This window comes from Canis lupus, chromosome 23 (assembly GCF_048164855.1).
Source record: "Canis lupus baileyi chromosome 23, mCanLup2.hap1, whole genome shotgun sequence".
NCBI classification, from domain to species: Eukaryota; Metazoa; Chordata; class Mammalia; order Carnivora; family Canidae; genus Canis; species Canis lupus.
Window position 1 is genome coordinate 52,319,680 of NC_132860.1, and position 27,240 is coordinate 52,346,919.

The following is a 27,240-nucleotide window of genomic DNA, read 5'->3' on the forward strand; positions in this document are numbered from 1 at the left end:
TCCAGAACAGATCATATCATAGGCCACAAATCAGCCCTCAACAGGTACAACAGGTTCAAGAAGTTTGATATCACACCCTGTATATTTTTTTTTAATTTTTATTTATTTATGATAGTCACACAGGGAGAGAGAGAGGCAGAGACATAGGCAGAGGGAGAAGCAGGCTCCATGCACCGGGAGCCTGACGTGGGATACGATCCTGGGTCTCCAGGATCGCGCCCTGGGCCAAAGGCAGGCGCCAAACCGCTGCACCACCCAGGGATCCCCACCCTGTATATTTTTTACCACGATGCTATGAAACTTGAAGTCGGCAGTAAGAAAAAATTTGGACAGACCAAAAATACGTGGAGATTATGAACATCCTACTAGAGAATGAATGGAGCAACCTGGAAATTAAAGAGGAAATTTAAAACAAATGAAAATGAAAACATGTTTCCCCAAACCTCTGGGATGTAGCAAAGGCAGTCCAAAGAGGGAAGTACATAGCAATACAGGCTTACCTCAGGAAACAAGAAGTCGGGGATCCCTGGATGGCGCAGCGGTTTGGTGCCTGCCTTTGGCCCAGGGCGCGATCCTGGAGACCCGGGAACGAATCCCACATCGGGCTCTTGGTGCATGTAGCCTCCTTCTCCCTCTGCCTATGTCTCTGCCTCTCTCTCTCTCTGAGACTATCATAAATAAATAAAAATTAAATAAAATGTTTAAAAAAAAGGAAACAAGAAGTCTCTCATACACAACCTAACCCTACACCTAAAGGAGCTGGAAAAGGCATAGCAAACAAAGCCTAAAGCCTACAGAAGAAGGGAAAAAATTAAGATGAGAGCAGAAATAAACAATACAGAAATAAAAAAACAGTAGAATGGAATAACGAAACTAAGAACCGGTTCTTCAAAATAATTAATAAAATGGATCAAGCCCTATCCAGGCTTATGAATGAGAAAAGACCTAAATAAATAAAATCACAAATGAGAGAAGAGTGATCACAATCAACACCAGAAAAATAAGACAATTATAAGGGAATACTATGAAAGAATATATGTTAACAAACTGGGAGACCTGGAAGAAATGGACAAATCCCTAGAAATGTGCAAATGAGCAAAACTGAAATAGGAGAAATAGAAAATGTGAACATACCCATAACTAGCAAAGGAATTGAATCAGCAAGGCCCCTGGGTGCCTCAGTTGTTGAGCATGTGCTTTGGCTCAGGTCATGATCCTGGGGTCCTGGGGAATCAAGTCCCACATCAGACTCCCCGCATGGAGCCTCATGTTCCCTGTGCCTATACCTCTGCATCTCTGTGTCTCGCATGAATACATAAATAAAATCTTTAAAAAAGAAAAAAGATAAAAAGATGAGAAAGGACCCAAATAAAATCAGAAATGAGAAAAGAGAAATAAAAACCAACACTAGAGAAATATAAAAGATTATAAGAGAATATGATGAAAAATTATATGCCAGCAACCTAGAACCTGGAAGAAATAGATCAATTCCTGGAAATATATAACATAGCAAAAATTAAAAATGAAGAAATAAGAAATTTGAACAGACAGTTGACCAGCAAAGAAATTGAATCAGCAATCAGGGTTCTACCAATAGGAGATGCTTAGATCAATAGAACAGAATGGAAAGTCAAAACAAGATACAAACATGTATCTATGACCCATAATGGACAACAAGGCAGGAAGGAATATCCAATGGCAGAAAGACAGTCTCTTCAACAAACCCTAACCCTGACTGCAGGATAAGAACAAATGGTGTTGGGAAAACCAGGCAGCCACATGCAGAAGAATGAAACTGGACCACTTTCTTACTCCATATATATAAAAAATAAATTCAAAATGGATGAAAGACCTAAATGGGAGACCAAAAAACATATAAAGAAGAAAAGATAGGCAGCAATGACTTTGACATTGGCCATTGGATCTTCTTTCTAGATATGCCTCTGAGGTGAGGGAAACAAAAGCAAATATCCTATTGTGACTTCATCAAATTGAAAAGCTTCTGCAAAGTGAAGGAAAGAACCAAAGCTAAAAGGCAACATACAGGAGCAGGGGCAAGATGGCGGAAGAGTAGGGTCCCCAAGTCACCTGTCCCCTCCAAATTACCTAGATAACCTTCAAATCATTCTGAAAATCTTCGAATTCTGCCTGAGATTTAAAGACAGACCAGCTGGAATGCTACAGTGAGAAAAGTTCGTGCTTCTATCAAAGTAGGATGACAGGGGGGAAAAAGAAATAAAGAAACAAAAGGCATCCAAGGGGAGGGGCCCCACGAGGAGCCGGGCTAAGGCCAGGCGGTGTGCCCCCTGGTCAGGAGAGCTTTGTCCCAGAGAAGCAGGATCGGCACCAATCTTCCTGGGCAGAATGGCGCCCACAGGGATTCAGAGCAGGACCCCAGGAGGGCGGGGATACCCTCATGCTCCCTGGGACACTAAGAGACACCTGCACTCCCAGGAGAGTGCACCAAGCTCCCTAAGTGCTGCAGGGCACGTGCACTGACCTGGGAGCAGCTCAGAGGGTTTCGGGCAGGGCTCTGCGTGGAGCAGGTTGCATGCCCCGGGAGCAGCTTGGTGGCAGTGCCTCAAGCAGAGGAAGTGGCTCCGTGCAGAGGGGGCTGTGCGGCTCCGGAAGCAACTCGGAGGTGCTCAGGCGGCGGCTCCCTGAGGGGGCTGCCCGACCAGGAGCAGCTCAGAGGGGCTGGGTGGCAGCTGTGGGGAAAGAAAGCTGTGCAGACAGGAGCGTGAATCCAACAGCGCAGGCCCCAGAGCACAGGGCGCCAGGACACAGCCCAGGATTAGGCCTCCCCGGGGACAGGCAGAGGCCCGGATGGCCCAGGACAGCAAGGACACTCCTGCCCAGAGCTGAGCAGATCAGCGGTCCCGACCCAGAGCCTCCAGGCAGTGAAGATGGACTGCTCTGGAGTTACTGTGGGGGTTGAATACAGGTATCCAGAGCTGGCCGCTGCCACTGGGGTTGTTCCTCTTGAGGCCTCACGGGGTAAACTACGCCCACTGAGCCCTGCACCAGGCAGTGGACAGAGCAGCTCCCCCAAGTGCTAACATCTGAAAATCAGCACAACAGGCCCCACCCCAGAAGTCCATCTAGACGGACAAGTTCCAGGGGAAGTCAAGGGACTTAAAGTATACAGAATCAGAAGATACTCCCCCATGTTTTTTTTTATTTCTGATTGCTTCGCCCTCCCTTTTCCCCCTTCTTTCCTTTTCTTTCTCTTTTTATTCTCTTTTTTCTTCTATCTTCCTTTATTCTTTTTTCTTTTTCTTTTCTTTCCTTCTTTCTCTCCTCTCTTTTTCTCCTTTTCCCAATAAAATTTGTTTTTGGCCACTGCACTGAGCAAAATGACTAGAAGGAGAAGCTCACCTCAAAAGAAAGAATCAGAAACAGTCCTATCTCCCACAGAGTTACAAAATCTGGATTAGAATTCAATGTCAGAAAGCCAATTCAGAAGCACTATTATACAGCTACTGGTGGCTCTAGAAAAAAGCATAAAGGACTCAAGAGACTTCATGACTGCAGAATTTAAATCCAATCAGGCAGAAAGTAAAAATCAATTGAATGAGATGCAATCCAAACTAGAAGTCCTAACGATGAGAGTTAACAAGGTAGAAGAACAAGGGAATGAAATAGAAGACAAGTTGATGGCAAAGAGGGAAACTGAGGAAAAAAGAGACAGACAATTAAAAGACCAGAAAGACAGATTAAGGGAAATAAACGACAGTCTGAGGAAGAAAACCTACGTGTAATTGGGGTTCCCGAGGGCGCCAAAATGGACAGAGGGCCAGGATAAGTATTTAAACAAATACTAGCTGAAAAATTTCCTAATCTGGGAAGGGAAACAGGCATTCAGATCCAGAAAATAGAGAGATCCCCCCCCCTAAAATCAATAAAAACCGTCCAACACCTTGACATTTAATAGTGAAGCTTCCAAATTCCAAAGATAAAGAGAAGATCCTTAAAGCAGAAAGAGACAAGAAATCCCTGACCTTTATGGGGAGGAGCATTAGGGTAACAGCAGACGTCTCCACAGCGACCTGGCAGCCCAGAAAGGGCTGGCAGGATATATTCAGGGTCCTCAATGAGAAGAACATGCAACCAAGAATACTTTATCCAGCAAGCTCTCATTCAAAATGGAAGGAGAGATAAGGAGCTTCCAAGACAGGCAGGAACTGAAAGAATATGTGACCTCCAAACCAGCTCTGCAAGAAATTTTAAGGGGGACTCTTAAAATTCCCCTTTAAGAAGAAGTTCAGTGGAACAATCCACAAAAACAAGAACTGAATAGATATCATGATGACACTAAACTCATATCTATCGATAGTAACTCTGAACATGAACAGGCTTAATGACTGCGTCAAAAGGCCCAGGGTTTCAGACTGGATAAAAAAGCAGGACCCATCTATTTGCTGTCTATGAGAGACTCATTTTAGACAGAAGGACACCTACAATCTGAAAATTAAATGTTGGAGAACCATTTACCATTCAAATGGTCCTCAAAAGAAAGCAGGGGTAGCCATCCGTATATCAGATAAATTAAATTTACCTCAAGGACTGTAGTGAGAGATGAAGAGGAACACTAAATGATACTTAAGGGATCTATCCAACAAGAGGACTTAACAATCCTCAATATATGCCCCGAATATGGGAGCTGCCAAATACTTAAACCAATTAATAACCAAAGTAAAGAAATACTTAGATAATAATTGTCTTATACTTGGTGACTTCAATCTAGCTCTTTCTACCCTCGATAGGTCTTCTAAGCACATCTCCAAAGAAACGAGAGCTTTAAATGATACACTGGACCAGATGGATTTCACAGAAATCTACAGAACTTTACATCCAAACTCAACTGAATGCACATTCTTCTCAAGTGCACATGGAGCTTTCTCCAGAATAGACCACATACTGGGTCACAAATCGGGTCTGAACCGATACCAAATGATTGGGATCGTCCCCTGCATATTCTCAGACCATAATGCCTTGGAATTAGAACTAAATCATAATAATAAGTTTGGAAGGAGCTCAAACACGTGAGGTGAAGGATCATCCTGCTAAAAGATGAAAGGGTCAACCAGGAAATTAAGGAAGGATTAAAAAGATTCATGGAAACTAATGAGAATGAACATACAACCATTAAAATATTTGGCTTGCAGCAAAAGCAGTCCTAAGGGGGAAATACATCACAATATAAGCATCTATTCCAAAAGGCGAAACTACTCAAATACAAAAGCTAACCTTACACATAAAGAGGCTAGAGGAAAAAAAAGCAGATAGATCCTACACCCAACAGAAGAATAGAGTTAATTAACATTCGAGCAGAACTCAAGGAAATTGAGACCAGAAGAACTGTGGAACAGATCAACGGAAGGAGGAGTTGGTTCGTTGAATGAATTAATAAGATAGATAGACCATTAGCCAACCTTATTAAAAAGAAGAGAGAGAAGGGATCCCTGGGTGGCGCAGTGGTTTGGCGCCTGCCTTTGGCCCAGGGCGCGATCCTGGAGACCCGGGATCGAGTCCCACGTCAGGCTCCCGGTGCATGGAGCCTGCTTCTCCCTCTGCCTGTGTCTCTGCCTCTCTCTCTCTCACTGTGTGCCTATCATGAATAAATAAAAAAAAATTTAAAAAAAAAAAAGAAGAGAGAGAATATTCAAATTAATAAAATCATGAATGAGAAAGGAGATGTCACTACCAACACCAAGGAAATACAAAGGATTTTAAAAACATATTATGACCAGCCATACACCAATAAATTAGGCAATCTAGAAGAAATGGACGCATTCCTGGAGCCAGAAACTGCCAGAACTGGAACAGGAAGAAATACAAAACCTGAACAGGCCAAAAACCAGGTAGGAAATTGAAGCAGTCTTTCAAAACCTCCCAGGACACAAACGTCCAGGGCCAGATGGCTTCCCAGGGGAATTCTATCAAACGTTTAAAGAAGAAACCATACCTATCCTACTAAAGATGTTTGGAAAGTTAGAAAGAGATAGAGTACTTCCAAATTCATTCCATGAGGCCAGTATCACCTTAATTCCAAAACCAGACAAAGACCCCACCAAAAAGGAGAATTACAGACCAATAGCCATGATGAACATGGATGCAAAAATTCTCAACAAGATACTAGCCAATAGGATCCAAAAGTACATTAAGAAAATTATTCACCATGACCAAGTAGGATTTATCCTCGGAACACAGGCTGGTTCAACACTCTTCAAACAATCAATGTGATTCATCATATCAGCAAGAGACAAACCAAGAACCATATGATCCTCTCATTAGATGCAGAGAAAGCATTTGACAAAATAGAGCATCCATTCCTGATCAAAACACTTCAGAGCATAGGGAGAGAAGGAACATTTCTCGTCATCTTAAAAGCAATCTAGGAAAAGCCCACAGCAAATATCATTCTCAGTGGGGCTGCACTGGAGGCCTTTCCCCAAAGATCAGGAACAAGACAGGGATGTCCACTCTCCCACTGCTATTCAACATAGTACTGGAAGTCCCAGCCTCAGCAGACAGCAAAAAGACATTAAAGGCATTCAAATTGGCAAAGAAGTAGTCAAACACTCCCTCTTCTCAGATGACATAATACTTTACCTAGAAAACCCAAAAGCCTCCACCCCAAGATTGCTAGAACACATACAGCAATTTGGTAGCGTTGCAGGATACAAAATCAATGCCCAGAAATCAATGGCATTTCTATACACTGACAATGAGACTGAAGAAAGAGAAATTAAGGAGTCAATTTCATTTACAATTGCACCAAAAAGCTTAAGATACCTAGAAATAAACCTAACCAAGGAGGTAAAGGATATACCCTAAAAACAATAGAACACTTCTGAAAGAAATTGAGGAAGACAAAAGAGATGGAAAAATATTCCATGCTCATGGATTGGCAGAATTATCATTGTGAAAATGTCAATGGTACCCAGGCAATGAACACGTTTAATGCAAACCCTATCAAAATACCATGGACTTTCTTCAGAGAGTTAGAACAAATTATTTTAATATTTGTGTGGAACCAGAAAAGACCCCGAATAGCCAGGGGAATTTAAAAAAGACAACCTTATATGGGGACATCAGAATGCCAGATTTCAGGGTGTACTACAAAGCTGTGGTCATCAAGACAGTGTGGTACTGGCACAAAAACAGACAAATAGATCAATGGAACAGAATAGAGAACCCAGAAGTGGACCTTGAACTTTATGGTCAACTAATATTCGATAAAGGAGGAAAGACTATCCATTGGAAGAAAGACAGTCTCTTCAATAAATTGGGCTGGGAAAATGGACATCCACATGCAGAAGAATGAAACTAGACCACTCTCTTTCACCATACACAAAGATAATCTGAAAATGGATGAAAGATCTAAATGTGAGACAAGAGTCCATCAAAATCCTAGAGGAGAACACAGGCAACACCCTTTTTGAACTTGGCCACAGTAACTTCTTGCAAGATACATCCACGAAGGCAAAAGAAACAAAAGCAAAAATGAACTGTTGTGATTTCATCAAGATAAGAAGCTTTTGCACAGCAAAGGATACAGTCAACAAAACTAAAAGACAACCTACAGAATGGGAGAAGATATTTGCAAATGATGTATCAGATAAAGGGCTAGTTTCAAAGACCTATAAAGAACTTCTTAAAATCAACACTAAAGAGACAAAGAATCCAATCATGAAATGGGCAAAAGACATGAAGAGAAATCTCACAGAGGGAGACACTGACATGGCCAACATGCACATGAGAAAATGCTCTGCATCACTTGCCTCAGGGAAATAGAAATCAAAACTACAATGAGATACCACCTCACACCAGTGAGAATGGGGAAAATTAACAAGGCCGGAAACCACAAATGTTGGAGAGGATGTGGAGAAAAGGGAACCCTCTTACACTGTTGGTGGGAATGTGAACTGGTGCAGCCACTCCGGAAAACTGTGTGGAGGTTCCTCAAAGAGTTAAAAATAGACCTGCCCTATGACCCAGAAATTGCACTCTTCCCTATTTACCCAAAATATTCAGATGCAATGAAACGCCGGGACACCTGCACCCCGATGTTTTTACCACGAATGTCCACAATAGCGACACTGTGGATGGAGCCATGGTGTCCACTGAAAGATGAATGAATAAAGAAGATGTGGTTTATGTATACAATGGAATATTCCTCAGCCATTAGAAACGACAAATACCCACCATTTGCTTCAACGTGGATGGAACTGGAGGGTATTATGCTGAGTGAAGTAAGTCAATCGGAGAAGGACAAATGTATGTTGTCATTCAATGCGTTAATATAAATAATAGTGAAAAGGAATATAGGGGAATGGAGAAGAAATGTGTGGGAAATATGAGAAATGGAGACAGAACATAAAGACTCCTAACTCTGAGAAAGTAACTAGGGATGCTGGGAGGGGAGGAGGGCAGGGGGTGCGGGTGAATTGGTGACGGGCACTGAGGGGGGCACTTGCCGGGATGAGCATGGGTGTTATTCTGTTTGTTGGTCAATTGAACACCAATAAAAAATAAATTTACTAAAAAAAAAAGTTCAAACAGCTAAACATTTATGCTGCCAACATAGGAGTACCTAAATATAGAAACCAATTAACAACAAACATACAGGAAATCACTGATAATAATACAATGACAGGGGATTTTAACACCCACTTATGGCAATGGACTGATCGTCTATGCAGAAAATCAACAGGGGAACAATAGCCTTGACACACTGGATGACAGGGACTCAACAGATATAGTCTGAACATTTCTTCCTAAAGCAGAATACACATTCCTTTCAAGTTCACATGGGACATTCTCCAGAAAAGATCATATCATGGGCCCTCAACAGGTACAACAGGTACAAGAAGGTTGATATCACCCCTTGTACATTTTCGGACCACCACGCTATGAAACTGGAAGTCGACAGTAAGAAAAAAAATTGGACAGACCAATAATACATGGAGATTATGAACATCCTACTAGAGAATGAATGGAGCAACCAGGAAATTAACAAGGAAATCTAAAACAAATGAAAATGAAAACATGTTTCTCCAAACCTCTGGGATGTAGCAAAGGCAGTCCTAAGAGGGAAGTACATAGCAATACAGGCCTAAAGAAACAAGAAGTCTCCAATACACACCCTAACCCTACACCTAAAGGAGCTGGTAAAGGAATAGGAAACGAAGCCTAAATCCTACAGAAGGGAAAAAATAAAGATGAGAGAAGAAATAAACAATGCAGAAAAAACAAAACATTAGAATGGAATAACGAAACTAAGAGCTGGTTCTTCAAAAATTAATTAATAAAATGGATCAAGCCCTAGCCAGCCTTATCAACGAGAAAAGAGAAAACCTAAATAAATAAAATCACAAATGAGAGAAGAGAGATCACAATCAACACCAGAAAAATAAGATGATTATAAGTGAATACTATGAAAGATTATACACTAACAAACTGGGAGACCTGGAAGAAATGGACAAAACCCTAGAAATGTGCAAACAAGCAAAACTGAAATAGGAAGAAATAGAAAATATGAACAGACCCATAACTAACAAAGAAATTGAATCAGTAAGGCACCTGGGTGCCTCAGTGGTTGAGCATCTGCCTTGGCTCAGGTCATGTTCCCGGGGTCCTGGGGGATCACGTCCTACATCAGACTCCCTGCATGAAGCCTCATTTTCCCTCTGCCTATAACTCTGCTTCTCTGTGTCTCTCATGAATACATAAATAAAGGTGAAGCCACTGTGGAAAACAGTCTGGAGGGTCCTCGAGAAATTAAAAATAGGGGATCCCTGGGTGGCGCAGTGGTTTGGTGCCTGCCTTTGGACCAGGGCGTGATCCCTGAGACCCGGGATCGAATCCCACTTCGGGCTCCCAGTGCATGTAGCCTGCTTCTTTCTCTCCCTGTGTCTCTGCCTTTGTCTCTGTGACTATCATAAAAAAAATTTTAAAAAAGACGTTAAAAATAGAGCTACCCTACGATTCCAAAATTGCACAGCTAGGTATTTACCCCGAGGATACAAAAGTAGTTTAGTAGATTTTAAGAGGAACATGCAGCCCAGTGTTGGTAGCAGCGTTATCAACAACAGCGAAACTGTGTATAGAGCCGAGATGTCCATCGACAGATGAATGGGCAGAGACGATGTGGTAAATATACACACTGCGACATCACTGGGTCATCAGAAGGGATGAAATGAAGCCATTTACAATGACGTGGGAGAAGTGGAAGGGACTTATGCTAAATGAACTCAGTCAGTCAGAGAATACAGATTCCAAATACCATACAATTGCATTCACATGTGAATTTTAAGAAACCAAACAAACTGGCAAAGGGGCAAAGGGTGAGATGAGACATGCAAACCAAGAAACACACTCTTAACCACAGAGAATAAACTAATAAATACCAGAGGAAGGTGGGGGGTGTGAAATCAGGGGATGGGGATAGTGGAGGGCACCTCTGACCAGTACCAGGCGTTGTATTCAAGGGTTGAATCACTATGTGGTAAACCTGAAACTATATCATACTGTGTTTACAAAGAGGAATTCAAGTAAAACTTTAAAATAATAATTGGTAGTATAGAGAAAACATGTGCACACAAGAGATAAAATCAGAAAGGCAACTGAAAATCCAAACAAAGAGTCTTTAGAGCCACAAATCCCCTCCTTCGCTCAGCTCACAAGAATCCTGCCATGCCTATTCTCACCCCAGAGAAGACTGGATTTTGATTCTCTGGGGAGGCCACTGACTTGGTGGAATCAGGCTATCTTTGAAACCAAAACCTAAATAGAGTGCATAAAACTAAACTGCCCAAGATGCTAGGAGTCCCAGTGCAGGCACATGCCAAGACACAAACTCTAACCATACACAGACATAACCCTTACCCTACACTTAAGCCTAATGTTAACCTAACACTTAAACAAGAACTATCACTAATCAAAAACCAAACACAAACCCCAAGACCAAACCACATTCACTGAACCTACCTGCCAAGCCACACCCTAACTCCTAAACCTATTCTGAGGTTTCCTTAACTCTGACCCTTACCTTAAATCTAACCGTAACCCTAACCTCTAACCCTAACTTAATGTACTCAAATCCTATTCCTAACCTTAATTTGTACCCTAACCCTAACCCTCTAATACTAACCCTATCTCATACCCCAAACTGTACACTACCCATACCCTAAAACTAATCCCTAACCCACTGCCTAACCCTATCTCTTACCCTTTTCCAAAACCATGCCCTGACCCTACCCTGACCCTGACCTGACCCTATCCCTAACCCCTAACCAAACACTAACCCTAGCACTAAACCCTATCCTAAGCCTAACCCTCACCCTAACCCTAAACCTAGGCCTAACTTTAACTCTAACCTTTAACGCTAACCCCTAACCCTAACTCACACCCTAACCCCTAACCCTAACTGCAAACCTAATCACAACCCTAACACCAACCATAACCCTAACCCCAACTCCTAACATCCTGCCCTAATCCCTAAGCCTAAACCCTAACCCTAAGTCTAAATCTGTCCCTAACACTAACCCTAACCCCTTTCCCTAATCCCTAACCCCCAGCCTAACTCCTAACCATTGACCCTTACCCTTATCCCTCACGCTATCCTCTAATCTGTAACCATAAGCATAATCACTAAACCCTAACATCTAACCTAACTTAACCACCAACTGCCTCCCCTCCCCTGACCCTACCATTCATTCTACCCATTCACTTACCCTGTGGTTCTGAGGAGTCCCTTCTGATGTGGACGTGGCCCCCAACGGCACCTCCAGAGTCCTCCAGGGGGTCCTGAGGAAGCCAGGATCCTGTGAGTGTGGATGTGGCCCCACGTGTTCTTGGATCATAGTCAGCAGGTCCTGAGGACACGGGTCTCCTGTCACTGTGGACTATGCCTCACATCCTCTGGAAGCCTCACAGCAGGTCCTCAGGAGGCCGAGGGCTCCTGTCAGCCTGGACATGGCCCCATGGCCCCCAGAAAACTCACTGCGCGTCCTGAGGGGGCTGTGGGCTCCTGTCAGCATAGACGCAGCCCCATATGTCCTGAAGCCAAAGTGCTGATCCTAAAGAGGCTGGAGACTCCTGTCAGTTTGGATTCGGCACCCACATTTTTCTTACGCTTCACCACAGGCCCTGGTAAGGCTGGGCTCTTCTGTCTGCATGGAAGCATCCCCATATTTCCCGAAGTCTACACTGGGGGTCCTGAGGACGTCAGCGTCCTGTTGTGTGGGCGTGGCCCCCAGTCCTCCCATAGCCTCACTGTGGATTCTGAGGAGGCCAGGGCTCCTGACACCATGGATGCGGCCCCCACCTTCCAGAAGACTCAAATTATGTCCTGAGTGGCCCGGGAGCTCCTGCCAGAGTGGACGCAGCACCACAGCTTCCTGAAGCCTCCCTGCAGGTCCTGAAGCGGCCCAGGTGTTCCTGTCAGGGTGGATGTGGGCCCACATCTATCCTGGGAATATGAGCAATCAGATGGGCAGAGAAAAAAACACTTTGACTCGCTCTTTGTCTTATAAAGAGAAAGGACAGCTTTTCTATGTACAAGTCAGTTGTCAAGATAGCCTTAGGGAATAAGAGTTGCAGCATCAAATCCCGCTGCATAGCTGGGATGCCCGAGCCCCAGGTCTTCCTGATCCCAAATCCCTGGGCCTGTCCCCTTACACAAGCTGCCAGGCTGAGATCATTAGCAATTGCTCTCTTAGGAGCTCTGGGGAAGGGGGAAGGAGCTAGATAGGATGGGAAGGGACACAAGGAGGCCGAGAAAATGAAGGCCTTTCCACTGTAAGTTCAGCATTCCACAAGTCCAGCCATCCCAGGCCCCTGTGAAGAAGAGCTGAAATTTACATTACTTCAGTTACAGGAAAATAACAAAAGTTTACAGCTTAATACCCTGGAAAGCCCCACAATAGAATAAAAACTGAGCCCAGGCCAAGTGCAGGAAGCCCCTATTAGAATGAGAATAGATCTCAATGCCCTTGAAGGCCCCATATCAAAATGTAAACAGAACTTGAGGGGGATCCCTGGGTTGGCACAGCGGTTTGGCACCCGCCTTTGGCCCAGGGCGCGATCCTGGAGACCCAGGATCGAATCCCACGTCGGGATCCCGGTGCATGGAGCCTGCTTCTCCCTCTGCCTGTGTCTCTGCCTCTCTCTCTCTCTCTCTGTGACTATCATAAAAAAAATAAAATATTTAAAAAAAAAAAGAAGTTTAAAAAAAAAAAAAGAACTTGAGGAATTGCTCCAGCCCTTCGGGGGTACCCCGAGACCAACTCTTAAAACTAAGCTAAAACCCACCTCAGGGTCCAAGTCCCTGCTCCGCTCTGTCGGGTATACTTGGACACAAGCTCAAGCTTGTAAATAAACTCTCATGTGTTTGCCTTGGTGTCAGCTTCTCGGTGGTTTCTCGGATTAGCAATCTTGGGCATAACAGTCTGAGATAAAAAAACAAAACCAAAAGAAGCTCGGACACAGGTAGAGTGAACGCAGGGTTCTGAGAGAAGCCGCGGAGACCTGGGGGCTTGGCCGCTCTTCTGTGGAGGCCCCAGCAGATTGGGGTGGGGGATGCTCTGCCCCAGAGCCAGAGGACCCAGAGACCCCACCCCCATCCGCCTATCAGGGCCAGGTCTCAGGAACAGGGCAGCACAGCCCACTGAGCCCAGAGGCGCTGACCCCCACCCCGCCTCTGACCCGCGCAGGTGCATCTCCCAGGCAGATGTGCACCTGACAATCAGCGCCATGGCCCATCCCCAGACCCCACACAGAGCATTCGTTGCCACCAAGTTGTTGGACCACAGTGGCTGCAGAGCTAAAGCTCTGCCTGGAAAGTAGGGTCTAGATTCCTTTGTAGTTTGTGCTCTTTTTTCATTTATTTTCTTTGATTCTTTTTTATTAATTGCCTTATTTTAATTTCTATGTATGTACCTTATATATTTCTTATTTTTGCTTTCATAGTACTTTAATTGTGATTCTTTTTTAAATTTTTTTCAATTTATTTATGATAGTCACAAACAGAAAGAAAGAGAGAGAGAGAGAGAGAGAGAGGCAGAGACACAGGCAGAGGGAGAAGCAGGCTCCATGCACTGGGACCCCGACGTGGGATTTGATCCAGAGTCTACAGGATTGTGCCCTGGGCCAAAGGCAGGCACTAAACCGCTGTGTCACCCAGGGATCACTTTAATTGTTTCTATTTTGGGATTTAGAATCTTTTAACAAGCAGGCCAAAATAATCTGGGTTTTATTTTGTTTTGTTTTGTTTTTTTGGGGGGAGGGCAGTTGTTATTGTTTTTCTTGTTTTTTCTTTTTCTTCCTTCTTTCTTTTCTGGAACAAATAATGAGATGGAGAAAATCACCTCCATAAAATAACATGAGGTCTACTCACAGTCAGGAAGTTCATCAATACACATATATGATGTCTAAATACAGTTTAAAACAATGATTATAAAGACAACAGCTGGGCTAGAAAAAGAGCACAGAAGAAAACTAGAGAAACCTTTACTGTAGAAATAAAAGAACTAAAATCTAGTCAGGCCAATGTTAAAAATGGTATAACTGAGATGCAGTCCCAAGTGGAAGCCTTCAAAACAAGAATGGTTATGGACCACAGAGACAGACGTAGGGAAGTCATCCACTTATTAACAATAACATTCATACCATAGGAGACTCAGAAGATGAAGAGAGAGAAAAGGTGGGCCTTTCTCAGACATTAGAAACAACAAATACCCACCATTTGCTTCAACATGGATGGAACTGGAATGTATTATGCTGAGTGAAGTAAGTCAATCGGAGAAGGACAAACATTGTATGTTCTCATTCATTTGGGGAATATAGATGATAGTGAAGGGAATATAAGGGAAGTGAGAAGAAATGTGTGGGAAATATCAGAAAAGGAGACAGAACATAAAGACTCCTAACTCTGGGAAATGAACTAGGGGTGATGGAAGGGGAGGAGGGTGGGGGTGGGGGTGAATGTGTGACGTGTACTGACGGGCTGAGCACTGGGTGTTATTCTGTATGTGGGCAAATTGAATACCAATAAAAGTAAATTTATTACTAAAAAAAGAAAAAGAAAGAAAAAGTGGCATCTGGGTGGCTCAGTCACATAAGCTATTGTCTTAGGCTCAGATCATGATCCAATTCCCAAGGCAGGCTCCCTGTTTGCAGGGAACCTGCTTCTCCCTCTCCATCTGCCCCTCTCGCTCTTGGTTTTTCTCTCCTCTCTCTTTCAAATAAATAAATGACATCTTTAAAAAGAAACAAAAAAACAAACCCAGAAGGAAGAGAAATCTCCCATGTAGAAGAATTTCAAAGAAGTTGTACAGACATTCCACCCTCAAGTTGATTAGCATAGCCTCCCACTCATATGTATGGAATACACATAGTAACTTCCTTCTACAAAATAGAATATGAAAATGTGTATATAAAAATGATAATATAATAATAATAATAATAATCACTTTACTACGGAGAAAGCTGACAAACACTACCTCAGCAAGATGATCAGATTGATACCAAGACTGATAAATCATGTTGATAATATCTATCTTTTATATGATATAATGAAAATGGCAGTATATCTCTTTATATAACCCACAAAAAGAGTTTAATCATGAGATAACAGACATTTCCCAACTGAGGTAAATTTTACAAAATACTCTACTTCTCAAAGTGTTCCAGTTCAACGACAATAAGGAAAGGCAGAAAGACTGTCACAATCCAGAGGAGCCTAAGAAAACATGAGGACAAATGGAATGGGATATGAGGGATGGTAACTTAGCAAAAACTAAGGAAATCTGAATAAAGTATGGTCTTTGGTTAATGAGAATATTTTAATATTGATTCAAGGCTAATATTTGTACCTTCCTAATATACCACCAACATCATATCCCTACCCCACAACATCCACCCCCACACCATCGGCCCCCAGCAAGGACCCAGGGCAGCTGCCCCCTGTGGGACATGCTCAGCCTCCCTGGCGTTTTCTGGATACCCTGCTCCCATCAGAAGCCTGATTGTCCCATAGAGAACCCAGAGGTTGCAGGGAGGAGGGAAGGCAGAGATCCCCGAAAGGCTGGGTGTAGGTGAGTGGTGCAGAGGATACATTGGGCCCTGCCTCCACCCACTGTCTGTCCTGGAGGGCGGCACACCCTGCACAGGACACCAGCCCCTAACCCAGAGGGACCTGGGCTGACATGGCTCTGTGCTCTGTGGGGACTAGGTTGAATTGAGCCCCTCCCAGGCCCAACACAAAGACTAATGGGATCCAGGTCCCCATGGTCCTGGCCAGCCCTGGATTCTGGCCCCAGGCTGAGCGAGCCCTCTCACAGGTGGATGTGGCCTCCTGGGCCCTGGGCATGCCCCACAGATCCAGGTCGCTAACCTAGGGCAGACTGGGGGATCCCAGGACACCCCAGGGTAGGGAAAGGATGGATAGGCCGGTTGGCCCCACCCAACCCCACACCAGGAGGCAGGCTCTTCCAGGTATTGGGGCCCCAGAGGGCCCAAGGCAGGTGTCCAGCTGCCCTGCGGGGCCCCAGTACAGGAGCCCATGAGCTGCAGGTCCAGGTCATCTCTGCTGTCCTCAGAACAGTCACTCAGGCTGAAATCTCAGGACAAACGCCCCCACCCGGAGTCCACACATGTTCCCACAATGTGGACTCTAGCACCCGCCTCTCCACACCGTGTGATTATTGCCCTCCCCTAAAGGACAGAAAGGTCTCCCTCCCCAGGGGAAGGCGCGCATTACGCTCTGAGCCCCTTTGCTGTAAAAAGTCAATAAAGTGTTGTGAAAAAATGCACAGCCAGCCCGTTTCTGTGTATCCCAGAACTCTGTGCATGGGGCGTGAAGAGACTCCCAGAGAGGAGGAGGGGGCACCACCCAGGCCCTAAATAGCCCCTGCAGGGGCGCCACCAGATACACAGAGCTGACGTCCCCACGTGCCTTCCAGGGGCAGCCAGACGTCAGGGTCAGGACCCCACAGACTTTACTTAGACTCAGGCTGTGTCCCCCAGGCCAGGTGGGGCTGGGACAGAGTGACAGCCAGGGAGCTTCAGGTCACCAGGGTCTGTGCACAGCGACCTGGTTGGTCTGTGCTCCCTCTGTCCTGGGGGCCAAGGATGGCCGAGTTCCGGGGCACTTCCTCCCATCCTCGCATCCCCGTGCCTGTGTGCCTGGGGCACAAAGGGCCTGTGGGGCGGTCAGCGTGGCCCTGGAAGGGATGTCAGGACACCAGGCCCTGGTGTTGTGCCCAAGATTGTAAATCAGGGAAACCATCAAGGAGCCCACACCGATGGAAACTCCCGAGGGTTTCTTTACAAGCTGGAGCTTGGGTGTAATTTCACCAAACACAGCGGAGCAGGGACGTGGATCCCGAGATTAAGAGGCATAACAGCTTTATAGGGGCCAGTGGCCCATGGGATATGCAGAAAGTTGCACAGTCATGATGGTCCACACGCAGGTGGCCAATTGAATTACACCTTACCAAATAGTATCCACTTGAGCTGGCCTATTACTTTGGTCAGAATCGTCGCACAGTTTTGGGGGGCACAAAGCAGGGTTACATTGTTATGAGCCGATTTCCGATTAGGGTGTACCTAGCGGCCTGACTAGGGTGGGGCAGCGCCTTAAGCAATAAGCAGCTCATGTGGGGGTCATAGGGGAGGAGGTGGGTGTAGCACAAAATGGAATCAGTCCTGCTCTGCTTGTCCAGGGGTAGGGGATTTTTGTTAACTTTCCTGGGTCCCACACTTGCAGCTCACGAACCTGGGCCACCCTCACCAGGTGGACTCACTGTGCACAGCTTGTGGTGCTGGATCTCTCACACCAGTGTGTAGAGGGCACCCTCCTCACCCTAGTGAGTAAGGGCTGGGTGAGCATGGGGCTCGCCAGAAGGCCAGGCAGCACAGGGGACCGAGAACCCCAGCCCAGACCCCAACTCGACTCCCATACACAGGCAGCAACAGGGCTCCCCGCCATGGGCAGCCAGCTCCTCAGGATCTCCCCCCAGGGCGGCGCTGAGGTCTGGCTCCCTGCTGGAGAGGCATCTGGGAGAAGAGAAACAGCAGGTGCTCAGCGGGACCCCCTGAGGACATGGGAATTTGGCCGAGTTGGACCTTCCAGCTCAGCTGACCCTCCAGTGGGAAGTCACTGCAGGAGCGAGCCCCGAGTCGGCAAGGAGAGCCCAGCTATCTGCCCAGCGCCAGCACCAGAAATGATGTTGTGCCAACCATTTCGGCATTTGGGTGACCCAGCCAGAGGATCAGATACCTGCACGTGATAGCTACATGTGATAGACACACACACACCCCAAAACCAACAGAAGTCGGAATCCCCCCTAATGTTGTCTAACAGGAGCCAGATGGTTACATACACGACGCTGTTGTCACCAGTAGGATACATGGAAGATGCAATAAACCATGACTGCAGAGGTGCTAGAGATACAGAGATGTGCTTGCTGGTTTCCAACAAGGAGCACAGAGGTGCAGGAAGAATCCTACGGAGGGGAGGCCCCTTCATGGAAAGGACACCATGTCCCTGTGATGGCTACGGATGGTGAAATCTGTCCTCCTCTCTCTTAGCTTCTGGTTTTCCTCCTAAATGCCATTTTCCTTAATCATAAGACCAAAAATTTATTTTATGTTTTTAAATTCCTTTTTATTGGAGTCCAATTTGTATGAATTCTTGCTTCAGCAAGGGTGTCATTCAGGAGAGAAGGAGAGAGAAAGATTTTCTGGACAGTCAACATATCAAGGATTTCATGACCACTTAACCAGTCCAGTAAGGGATTAAGAGGGACTCTTCTAGTGGGGGAAAAAAGAGACCAAAAGCAATAAAGACTAGAAAGGACCAGAGAACATCACCAGAAACACCAACTCTTCTGGTAACACAAAGGAACAAAGTTCATATCTGTGAATAATCACTCTTAATGCTGATAGACTAAATTTTCCAATCAAAAGATATAGGGTATCAGAGTGGCTTAAAACACAGGATCTGGAATACCTGGGTCGTTCAAGGGGTTGAGCATCTGCCTTTGACTCAGGCTGTGATCCTGGAGTCTGGGATCATGTCCCATATTGGGCTCCTGGTGGGGAGTCTGCTTCTCTCTCTCCCTAATTTTCGGCCTCTCTCTCTCTCTCTCTCTCTGATAAATAAAATCATTATTAAAAAAACAAGATCCATCTGTATGCTGCCTACAAGATGCTCACCTTAGACCTATAGACACCAGCAGATTGATAGTCAGGGGAGGGAAAATCATCTATCACGCTAATGGATATCAAAAGAAAGCTGGAGGACCCATACTTATATCAGACAAACGAGATTTGAAACCAAACCCTGGGGGACACCTGGTGGCTCAGTGGTTGAGCATCTGCCTTCAGGCTAGGGTGTGATCCTGGGATCCCAGGATCGAGTCCCACATCACCCTCCCTTTGGGGAGCCTGCCTCTCCCTCTGCCTATGTTTCTGCCTCTGCTTCTCTGTGTATCTCTCAAAAATAAATAAATAATATATTTAAATCTCAAAAAGAAACAACAAATATTGTAAGAAGAGATGAAGAAGAACATTATTTCATAAATAAAAAGACTATCAAGATCAAACAGCTAACTATTTATGCTGCCAACATGAGTACCTAAATATAGAAACTGATTAACAACCAACGTACAGGAAATCACTGATAATAATACACTGACAGAGGATTCCAACACCCACTTATGGCAATGGACCGATCGTCTATGCAGAAAATCAACAAGGGAACAATAGCCTTGACACACTGGGCAACAGGGACTCAACAGATATAGTTAGCATATTAGTTCCAAAAGGAGAATAAACATTCTGTTCAATTGCATATGGGACATTCTCCAGAACAGATCCTATCAGGGCCCACAAATCAGCCCTCAACAGGTACAACAGGTACAAGAATGTTGATTTCACACCCTGTTCATTTTCAGACCAAGGCGCTATGAAACTGGAAGTCGACACTAAGAAAAAAATTGGACAGACCAAAAATACGTGGCGTTTATGATCATCCTACTAGAGAATGAATGGAGCAACCAGAAAATTAAAGAGGAAATTTAAAACAAATGAAAATGAAAACATGTTTCTCCAAACCTGGGATGTAGCAAAGGCAGTCCTAAGAGGGAAGTACATAGCAATACAGGCCTACCTCAAGAAACAAGAAGTCTCCAATACACAATCTAACCCTACACCTGAAGGAGCTGAAAAAGGAATAGTAAACAAAGACTAAAGCCTACAAAAGAAGGGGAAAAAATTAAGATCAGAGCAGAAATAAACAATACAGAAACAACAAAACAGTAGAATGGAATAACAGAACTAAGAGCTAGTTCTTTAAAATAAGTAATAAAATGGATCAAGCCCTAGCCAGCCTTATGACGAGAAAAGAGAAAAGACCTAAATAAATAAAATCACAAATGAGAGAAGAGAGATCACAATCAACACCAGAAAAATAAGACAATTATAAGGGGATACTATGAAAGATTATACGCTAACAAACTGGGAGACCTGGAAGAAATGGACAAATCCCTAGAAATGTGCAAATGAGCAAAACTGAAATAGGAAGAAATAGAAAATGTGAACAGACCCATTACTAGCAAAGGAATTGAATCAGCAAGGCACCTGGGTGCCTCAGTGGTTGAGCATGTGTTTGGCTCAGGTCATGATCCCGGGGTCCTAGGGGTTCAAGTCCCACATCAGGCTCCCCGCATGGAGCCTCATTTTCCCTCTGCCTATACCTTTGTATCTTTGTGTCTCTCATGAATACATAAATAAAATATTTAAAAAAGAAAAAAGATAAAAAGTTGAGAAAGGACCCAAATAAAATCAGATGAGAAAAGAGAAATAAAAATAAAAAACAACACTAGAGAAATACAAACGATTATAAGAGAATATGATGAAAAATTATATGCCAGCAACCTAGAACCTGGAAGAAATAGATCAATTCCTAGAAATATATAACATAGCAAAAATTAAAAATGAAGAAATAAAAAATTTGAACAGACAGATAACCAGCAAAGAAATTGAATCAGCAATCAGGGTTCTCCCAACAGGAGACGCTTAGATCAATAGAACAGAATGGAAAGCCAAAACAAGATACAAACCTGTATCTATGACCCATAAAGGATAACAAGGCAGGAAGGAATATCCAATGGCAGAAAGACAGTCTCTTCAACAAACCCTAACCCTGACCCCAGGATAAGAATAAATGGTGTTGGGAAAACCAGGCAGCCACATGCAGAAGAATCAAACTGGACCACTTTCTTACACCATATATATAAAAAATAAATTCAAAATGGATGAAAGACCTAAATGTGAGACCTGAAACCAATCAAAGAAGAAAAGATAGGCAGCAACGTCTTTGACATTGGCCACTGATTTTTCTTTCTAGATATGCCACTGAGGTGAGGGAACAAAAGCAAAAATGCTACTGGGACTTCATCAAAATGAAAAGCTTCTGCAAAGTGAAGGAAACAACCAAAGCTAAAAGGCAACATACAAAATGAAAGGAGATATTGGTAAACAACACATCCAATAAAGAGTTAGTATGCAAAACACATAAAGGAAATATAAATCTCAAGATCCTAAAAACAAATTATGCAACTAGAGATGGGCAGAAAAATGAATGGACTTTGTCTCTGACAAGACAGCCAGATGGCCACCAGACTCACAGAAAGACACAAAGCGTCACCCATCATCAGGGAAATGCAAACCAAAACCACAATGATATGTCACCTGAGAGCTGTCATAATGGCTAAAATTAACAACACAAGAAACAACAGGTGTTGGTGAGGTGTGGAGAAAGGGTAGCCTCCTTACATTCCTGGTGGGCATGCGAACACATTTAGCCACTGTGGAAAACAGTGTGGAGGGTCCTAGAGAAGTTAAAAAAATTGGATCCCTGGGTGGTGCAGTGGTTTGGTACCTGTCTTTGGCCCAGGGTGCGAACCTGGAGACCCGGGATTGAATCCCACTTTGGGCTCCAGGGCATGGAGCCTGCTTCTCCCTCTGCCTGTGTCTCTGCCTCTCTCTCTGTGACTATCATAAAAAAAATTTTAAAAAAGAAGTTAAAAATAGAGCTACCCTACGATTCCAAAATTTCACAGGTAGGTATTTATCCCGAGGATAGAGAAGTACTTTAGTAGATTCGAGGAAGGACACGCAGCCCACTGTTTGTAGCAGCGTTATCAACAACAGCCAGACTATGGATACAGCCCAGATGTCCATCGACTGATGAATGGGCAGAAAGATGTGGTAAATATACACACTGCGACATCACTCGGTCATCAGAAGGGATGAGATGAATCCATTTACAGTGACGTGGAAGGAGTGGAAAGGATTTATGCTAAATGAACTCAGTCAGAGAAAGACAGATACCAAATACCATACAATTGCATTCACTTGTGAATTTTGAGAAACCAAACAAACTGGCAAAGGGGCGGAGGAGGCATGAGAGAAGCAAACCAAGATACAGACTCTTAACCACAGAGAATAAACTAATAAATACCAGGGGAAGGTGGGGAGGATGGTGAATCAGGGGATGGGGATAGTGGAGGGCACATGTGACCAGTACCAGGCGTTGTATCCAGGGGTCTAACCACTATGTGGTAAACCTGAAACTATATCATACTGTGTTTACAAAGAGGACTTCAAGTAAAACTTTAAAATAATAATTGGTAGTATAGAGAAAACATGTGCACACAAGAGATAAAATCAGAAAGGCAACTGAAAATCCAAATAAAGAGTCTTTAGAGCCACAAACCCCCTCCTTAGCTCAGCTCGGGAGAAACCTGCCATGTCTATTCTCACCCCAGCAGAAGCCAGGATTTTGATTCTCTGGGGAGGCCACTGACTTGGTGGAGTCAGGCTATCTTTGAACCCAAAACCTAAATAGAGTGCATAAAACTAAACTGCCCAAGATGCTAGGAGTCCCAGTGCAGGCACATTCCAAGACCCAAACTCTAACCATACACAGACATAAGTCTAACCCTACGCTTAATCTTAATGTTAACCTAACCCTTAAACAAGACCCATCACTAATCGAAACCAAACACAAACCCCAAGACCAAAACACATTCATGGAACCTTCATGCCAACCCTCACCCTATATCCTAAACCTATTCTAAACCCTTAACCCTGACCCCTACCCTAAATCTAACCCTAACCTCTAACCCTAACCTTAACTTAATGTACTCAAATCCTATCCTAACCTTAACCTGTACCCTAACCCTAACCCTCTAATACCAATCCTATCTCATGCCCCAAACTTTACTCTAACCTGTACCCTAAAACTAACTCCTAAACCACTCCCTATACCTATCTCTTACCCTTTTCCAAAACCGTACCCTGACCCTGACCTGACCCTAAACCCTAAATAAATACTAATCCTATCCCTAGCCCTAACCCCTATCCTATACCTAACCCTTGCCCTAACCCTAAACCTAGCCCTAAATTTTACCCTAACCCCTAACCCTTACCCCTAACCCTAACTCACACCCTAACACCTCACCCTAACTGCAAACCTAAACCCAACCCTAACTGTAACCATAACCCTAAACCCACCTCCAAACCTCCTGCCCTAAACCCTAAAGCATAACCCTAACCCTAACTCTAAATACTGTCACTAACCCTAACCTCATTCCCTAATCCCTAACCCCCATCCTAACTCCTAACCACTGACCCTTACCCTTATCCCTCACCCTAACCTCTAATCCGTAACCATAAGGTTAATCACAAACACCTAACATCTAACCTAAGCCTAACCACCAACTGCCTCACCTCCCCTGACCCTACCATCCATTCTACCCATTCACTTACCCTGTGGTTCTGAGGAGTCCCTTCTGATATGGACGAAGCCCCCAATGTCTTGTGCTCTTTTTGTTCAGTCTCCTTATTTATTCTCTGTGATGCACCTGAGAAGGGAGTCACATCCATCATTTCCTTCCTGAATGCTCACTGTCAGGACACAGCAAGCCCACAATAGAATAAAAACTGAGCCCAGTCCAAGGGCAGGAAGCCCCTATTAGAACAGATCTCAATGCCCTTGAAGGCCCCATATCAAAATGTAAACAGAACTTGAGGAATTACTCCACCCTTCAGGAGTTCCCCGAGACCAACTCTTAAAAATAAACTAAAACCCACCACGGGGTCCAAGTCCCCGCTCCACTGTGTTGGGTATACTTGGACACAAGCTCGAGCTTGTAAATAAACCCTCATGTGTTTGCATTGGTGATGGCTTCTCGGTGATTTGTGATTTCTCAGATTCACAGATTCACAATCTTGGGCACAACAGCCTGAGATAAAAAAAGAAAACCAAAAGAAGCTCGGGTGCAGGTAGAGTGAACGCAGGGTTCTGAGAGAAGCTGCGGAGACCCGGGGGCTTCGGGGTTCTTCTGTGGAGGCCCCAGCAGACTGGGGGGTGGGATGCTCAGCCCCAGAGCCAGAGGACCCAGCGTCCCCACCTGCATCCCGCCCATCAGGGCCAGGAATCAGGGAGCAAAACAGTGCCTCCCGCTGGAGCCCAGATTCGCTAACGCCCACCCCGACTCTGACCCCCACAGGTGCAACTCCCAGGCAGATGTGCACCTGACAATCAGCGCCAAGGCCCATCCCCAGACCCCACACAGACCATTCGCTGTCACCAAGTTGCCAGACCACAGAGGCTGCAAAGCTTCAGCTCTGCCTGGAAAGTAGGGTCTAGATTCCTTTGTACTTTGTGCTCTATTTTTAATTATTTTCTTTGATTCTTTTTTATTAATTGCCTTATTTTAATTTAATGTATGTACCTTATATATTTCTTATTTTTACTTTTATGGTAGTTTAATTGTGTTTCATATTTTGGGATTTAGAATCTTTTAACAAGCAGGCCAAAATAATCTGGTGGTTTTTTTTTGGAGGGCAGTTGTTATTGTTTTTCTTGATTTTTCTTTTTCTTCCTTCTTTTTTTCTGGAAAAAATAATGAGATAGAGAAATTCTCCTCCATAAAATAACATGAGGTAGTACTCACAGCCAGAAAGTTCATCAATACACATATATTATGTCTAACTACGGTTTAAAACAATGATTATAAAGATAGCAGCTGGGCTGGAAAAAGAGCACAGAAGCAAACTAGAGAATCCCTTACTGTAGAAATAAAAGAGCTAAAATCAAGTCAGTCCAACGTTTAAAATGCTATAACTGAGATGCAGTCCCAACTGGAAGCCTTCAAAACAAGAAAGGTTATGGACCACAGAGGCAGACGTAGGGAAGTCAGCCACTTATTAAAACAATAACATTCATATCATAGGAGACTCAGAAGATGAAGAGAGAGAAAAGGTGGGCCTTACTCAGCCATTAGAAACAACAAATACCCACCATTTGCTTCAAGGTGGATGGAACTAGAAGGTATTATGCTGAGTGAAGTAGGACAATCGGAGAAGGACAAACATTGTATGTTCTCATTCATTTGGGGAATATAGGTAATACTTAAAGGGAATATAAGGGAAGGGAGTAGAAATGTGTGGGAAATATCAGAAAGGGAGGCAGAACAAAAGACTCCTAACTCTTGGAAATGAACTAGTGGTGATTGAGGGGAGGAGGGCAGGGTTGAGGGTGAATGGGTGACGGGCACTGAGGGGTCACTAGATGGGATGAGCACTGGGTGTTATACTGATTTGGCAAACTGAACACCAATAAAAAATAAATTTATTATTTAAAAAAAAAGAAAGAAAGAAAGAGTGGCACCGGGGTGGCTCAGTCAGTTAAGCTTCTACCTTAAGTCAGATCATGATCCAGGTCGCAAGGAAGGCTCCGTTTTCAGCAGGGTACCTGCTTCTCCCTCTCCCTCTGCTTCTCTCACTCATGCTTTTTCTCTCTTCTCTCTCTCAAATAAATAAACATCTTTGAAAAAGAAACAAAAAAAAAGAAACCCACAAGGAAGAGAAATCTCCCTTGTAGAAGAATTTCAAACAATTTGTGCAGACATTCCACTCTCATGTTGATGAGCATAGCTTCCCACTCTTACGTGTGGAATACACATAGTAACTTCCTTCTACAAAATATATTATGAAAGACAAAATAACATGATGATGATAACAATAATTAATAATAATGAAAAGAATCACTTAACTATGGAGAAAGATGACAAACACTACCTCAGCAAGATGATCAGATCGATACCAAAAATGATAAATCATGTTGATAGTATCTATCCTTTATATGATATAATAAAAATGGCAGTATATCTCTGCATAAAATCCACAAAAACAATTCAATCATGAGATAAACAACAGACATGTCCCAACTGAAGGAAATTTTACAAAATACTCTACTTCTCAAAGTGTTCCAGTGCAACAACAAGGAAAGGCTGAAAGACTGTCACAATCCAGAGGAGCCTAAGAAAACAGGAGGACAAATGGAATGTCATATGAGGGGTGGTAACTTAGCAAAAACTAAGGAAATCTGAATAAAGTATGGTCTTTGGTTAATGCGACTATTTTAATATTGATTCATTAGCTAACATTTGTACTGTACTAATATAAGATATCAATAATTGGAGAAATTGAGTGCAAGTGCATGCGAATGCTCTGTACTATCTTCTCAATTTCCCTATATATCTTTGTTTTTTTCCTAATAAATAAGATTTATTTTGAAAATTGACTTAAATGAATCAGGCTCCAAGTGTGAAGACATTTTAAGAATAGTTTAATTAACTGTTGCCTTATTCTTAAAGAGTTCCTTTGATGGAAACAAAGTAAAAATTTTAGATCAGAAGGAAATAAAAACACTTATGAACACGTATAATGCCTCCCTAACCTCAAAAGCAGGAACGGATAATAAATAGCAAAAATCAGATAAAAATACTTTTAGTATAATAGACACCATATTGCAAGTGCAATTAAAATTAGCAATGCATAACAATTATTTCCTTGACTTTTGTCTTCAAAAGAGTTCAGTGTTTCAGTGTCAGTTGAAACAGGGGAAGAATCTCAGGGAAGAATCCTTCACATAATAATAGGACCATTGGTAATAATGTCTCTCAGTTCTTTCCAAATCCATAAAGATGCATTTCCTGAGGAGTGACTGAGCTGGGAAGAAAGAGACGAGAAACCCTCATCCCTCTGAATTACTTGTGTCAGAATATTTTAACCATAGTACTATGGATAGTAAATTATCCTTATTAACAGGAAATACATCTCAGATTGGAATCTGAGCAATCAGATGGGCAGAGA

General features: G+C 43.7%; 1 long non-coding RNA gene across 3 annotated transcripts in view; it reads right to left on the reverse strand.

Annotated features, from left to right (window-relative positions):
* Positions 1-24,299, reverse strand: part of LOC140615620 (uncharacterized) — a 36,596-nt gene extending 12,297 nt beyond the window's left edge. The window contains exons 1-4 of one of the 3 annotated variants that reach the window (XR_012016114.1): positions 24,172-24,299; positions 23,848-23,942; positions 11,742-12,478; positions 501-668 (exon numbers count right to left, since the gene is read on the reverse strand). This is a non-coding gene — a long non-coding RNA (uncharacterized lncRNA). Of the gene's footprint in view, positions 1-500; positions 669-11,741; positions 12,479-23,847; positions 24,047-24,171 lie in introns of those variants that run through there. The other 2 variants (XR_012016113.1, XR_012016115.1) reach the window with 2 other exon arrangements.
* Between the last annotated feature and the right edge of the window lie 2,941 nt (positions 24,300-27,240).